The sequence below is a fragment of the Gracilinanus agilis genome, unplaced genomic scaffold (assembly GCF_016433145.1).
Source record: "Gracilinanus agilis isolate LMUSP501 unplaced genomic scaffold, AgileGrace unplaced_scaffold56098, whole genome shotgun sequence".
NCBI lineage: Eukaryota > Metazoa > Chordata > Mammalia > Didelphimorphia > Didelphidae > Gracilinanus > Gracilinanus agilis.
Genome location: NW_025391463.1, coordinates 1 through 4017, shown reverse-complemented (window position 1 = coordinate 4017; position 4017 = coordinate 1). Strand labels below are relative to the sequence as shown.

At 57.6% G+C, this 4017-nt stretch overlaps 1 long non-coding RNA gene across 1 annotated transcript; it reads right to left on the bottom strand.

Annotated features, from left to right (window-relative positions):
- Nucleotides 1-2016: 2016 nt before the first annotated feature.
- Nucleotides 2017-3751, bottom strand: LOC123256109. Its single transcript, XR_006506818.1, has 3 exons — nucleotides 3684-3751; nucleotides 2836-2899; nucleotides 2017-2102 (listed from the first exon to the last, which is right to left on the bottom strand). It is a non-coding gene; the product is annotated as an uncharacterized LOC123256109 (long non-coding RNA).
- Nucleotides 3752-4017: the final 266 nt, after the last annotated feature.

The following is a 4017-nucleotide window of genomic DNA, read 5'->3' as shown; positions in this document are numbered from 1 at the left end:
AGGGAGGGAGCAAAGGCTCCAAGGAAGAAGGGGCTGAGAGAAACTGCCAGCAGTGGGCAAGAGGAGAGGGCTGGAGCTAGGCAGCTGCCTGCAGCAAATGCCCCAGGAGGGCGGCCAGGGGGAAGCCTGCCTGCCTGCCTGCCTGCCTGCCTGCATCTGCCAGACCGGCCGCCTTGGAAATTAGCTGGAAATGACTTGTGGCCTCCCCAGGCACTCCTGCCACTTGGGGTTCACTCTGGGCTGGACAAAAAGCGGAGAAGGGCATTCGGAGCGAGGCTGATCCGGGCTCCCAAGGAGCACCTCGGACCTGGGCTCTCTCGTCACATCCTCAGATGCTGGGAGCTGGGGTGCCCCAGAAGGGCTCGGAGCCCCTCCCCAGCTGCCAGCAGGCAGACGGCCGGATGCCTGGACGCCGCCAGCAGGCTCCGGGCGCCGCAGCATCCCTGCTGCCATTTGTTCCTCCCCTCGGCCGAACCCCCGTATTTGGATTTGATTTATTTTTTATTTTGTAGCACAAACAGAAATCCATGAACTGTCGGTTCAGCGCCATTGACTCTTTGATCAGTTACTGGGCGATTTTCCCCCCGTCAGTAAAGGGAGATTAAATGCCCTGATTTTCAGCGCTGTTTATCCAGCCAAGGTGGGGAGGGGGAGGGGGGGCTCGGCTGGACAAACAATAAAAGTGTCCTTAACGAGGGAAGCTCGGCCGAGCTGCTTTCTGCAGCAGCCGGGAAACTTGGAGCTGCCAGACCGAGGGGAGGCTCCCAATAAGGCGGCAGCGATTGCCGAAAACATTTAGCTGCCCCTTTTCTCCCCGAGGAAGCAGCCCACAGTGGCCTCGCCCGAGCACCCCGCACTGCAAGGGGAAGCCCCTCCACCCCCACCCCCCACCCAGCAGGATCTGCCTCTGCTCTTTGTCTGAGCCGGGCGCCGTGCCTGCCAGGGCTGCCAGACTCTCCGGGAAGAGCGGCTTCCTCGCTCGAGCCTGCGGGCATTCGCTGTTAACCGGCTTGGGGGCTGAGGGGAGGCGAAACTCGTTTTCAGGGAAATAAAGAGGGACAGCTAAGCGCAGGCCCAAGGCTCGTCTGTCTAGCAGAGAAGTCGCCAAGTTAGCCCCCAGCCTGAAAGCCTTCTCGCACTTCCCAGCCTGGCTTCCAAGCTCGGAAGGGCGAAATCGAGGGGGAAGAAACTGTGCGGCTCCACGCCGGCCTGGGCTTCCTCCCGGCGTCGCCGGGGAAAACGGAAACGAGGTTTCTTTGAGAGAAAGGGAGGGGGCGGGGAGGAGGCCCCCCACCCCCCACGAGGGGAACCTCCGAAAAACCAAAGCAGCCGAGCTGGACTCCCAGAGAGCTCCCCAGCCAAGTGCAGCGGCCCTGGCAAAGTTGGCCCAGACAGGCTAAATAATTGAATAAGGACCTGCTCGGGATTCGGTTATTTACAAGCTCTGACAGAGGCGGCTCTCGGAAAAGCGGCCGAGTGTGGGTGACCCCCGGAGCTGGGAGTTTGAATTATGGAGATGGGGGGCCGCGAGGTGAGCGCGGACTAGAGGAGAACAAGCTGACTTTTCACCTCGGCACATTTCACTTTTAAATCCAAACAAACGGCTCCTGTTACTAGACCATCACACTGGAACAGGAGCAGGAGGAAAGGGGGGGGGGGCTTCTAATCAAATCCGATTGGGAGGACTTGGGAAGAGAGTTGCCTTTGTTATGGAAAAAAAAAAAAAAGCCAGGCAGGGAATTCATTTTCCAAGTGGAGAGAACGCTACCCAGCGACGGGGAGGGGGCCCAGGGGCTGCCCCGGCCACTCTCAGGGACTCCAATTCATTCGGATAAAATTTGGCTCAAAGAAGAGAGCCCTCAGCAAAGGCATCCGGCCTGCTCCGGGAGCCCCAGCGAGCAAATCCCCCCCTGAATCGGGTGTTCTAATGAGGGCGGCAAGGAAACGAAACGAAAAAAGCCAAGAAAGCGGGGCCCTGGCCTCCGGAAGGAGGGGAAAAGCCAAAGCCAGCAGCCGAGCCCCAGTGTAAGGCGGAAACTTTCTCACCTGTTTGGTCATCGAGTCTATGAGACGAACGTAGAGATCCTGCTCGGTTCTGACTCCTGTAAGAGAGGAAAACAGCATCAGAAAGGAGAAGAGTCTTGAGAGACCAAGCCTCGCCCCAATGACAAGAGAGGAAGCTCGGGCAGGGCGTCCTAGACCCAGGAGGCTGCTCCATTTCCCGCTACCCTGAGACGCTTCCAAATTTAGGACCATTTCAGGAACGAATCAGGGCGTTTAAGCCTCTTCCTGTAATTGATCCCACATTTCCACCCTGGCATTTGGGGAGCCCCGAGCGGGTTCCCTTGCCAGGCAAGCTTTTGGGGGCCTGGTGGCTTTGCTCTAACGGTCCCTCTACGGGATCTTTGATTTTTGCAAAATAAATCCGCAAGAAGTCAACCTTCCAACCTCCTTTTCCCCCCGCTGTGGAGGGTTTCCCCAGCCCTTTCCTGGTGCCCAGAAGTAAGTTATGCGCCCTCATCCCAATAATTAACATTAATTTGCAAAATTGAAAAAAGTCACTTAAAAGTGCTGTTGTGCTGGGCCAGGGATCGATCCCTCTTTTTACTTTCTACTTCCAGACCAACCGGTTAATCACGTGAAGTGCCATCGACTTATCGATCGCTTCTGTTTTGTTTGCCTTCTATGCCATGAGAAGATTTCATGTTTACATCCATGTAATTTTCCTCTCCCGGTCTTAGACTCTAACCCTTCCAAATCAGCCCGAGAAAGAGGGGGGACTGGCGAGGGGGTGCGCCGGGGGAAGGGAAGCTGGGGCCACCGTTCACTACTCACCGTTACTGTACAACAGCTGAAGTTTGTAATGAATCCCATTATTGGTTTTTTCATTGTTCGGCTCCTGGAAAGAAGCAGAAAGAAATGCTCTGAGAGGGCGGGCAGGCGGCTTCCTCCTGCTGCCTAGCCTGCCTCTCGCCTCCAAGCCCCGAGCCCCCCCTGCTTACCAAGGGCTCAATCCCTCCCTGGCTGAACCACTTTGGGAAACACTGCTGATGTCATTTTCCTGGTGCAAAACCTTAGCTTGCTTTTTGCCCGCTCGGGCTCGAAGAACGAAGTAAAGGGGGCCACTGCTAAGTTTCCAAAGCTCCTTTCTGCCTTCCTTTCCTCCTTCCCTCCTTCCCTCCTTCCTTCCTTTCTTCCTTCCCTCCTTCCTTCCTTCCTTTCTTCCTTCCCTCCTTCCCTCCTTCCTTCCTTCCCTTCCTTCTTCCTTCCTTCCTTCCTTCCTTCCTGTCTTCCTTCCCTCCTCTCCTTCCTTCCTCTTCTTTCTTTTTCTTTTTTCTTCCTTCCTTCCCTTCCTTCCCTTCTTCCGTTCTTCCCTTCTTCCCTTCCTTCCCTTCCTTCCACTTTGCTTCCAGAGTGCACACAGCCCGGCCCGGCCTGGCCCGGCCCAGCTCTGCTCGGTTCTCCGAGGCTGAGAGAGCTGCTCTCCTATTCGGCAAGCAGGGAGACGCCAGCCCGGCTGCCTGCTCGCCTGCCCGTCTACACGTGGTCCAGGCGCCTCTGGAGTGCTGTTAGGGCTTCCCAGGGCTGGGCTCAGTGAAAATGATCTCGGATCAATTTCAGCCAGCTTGCACGGGGCGGCCACCCCCACCCCCGGCCAACCCGGCGAGCCCCCGCCAACTTACTTTCTCTTTCTCCACAAAGTCCACAAAAGCTGTCCTTTCGATCTCTACCGGCTGCCCCTGCCTGTCGTACAGAGCTAAGACGAAGTGGAAAAAATTGGATTTTCTGAGATTGGAAGGCGGCTGTTTCTCGAAATGTGCCCGAGCCAGCCCCACACCGCTGCGGGAAAAAACAAGACAACGTCTCGGTGAGAAGGGCTGGGGAGCGCGGACCGCAGAGCCACCGACCCGGGCAGGGGAAGGAAGGGGCCCGGGGAGAGAGGCGGAGGGGCACGGCCGAGGCCAGGCTGGGGCGGCCGAGTGCCCCAAGCGGGGCTCGGGGGAGCCGGAGCGCGTG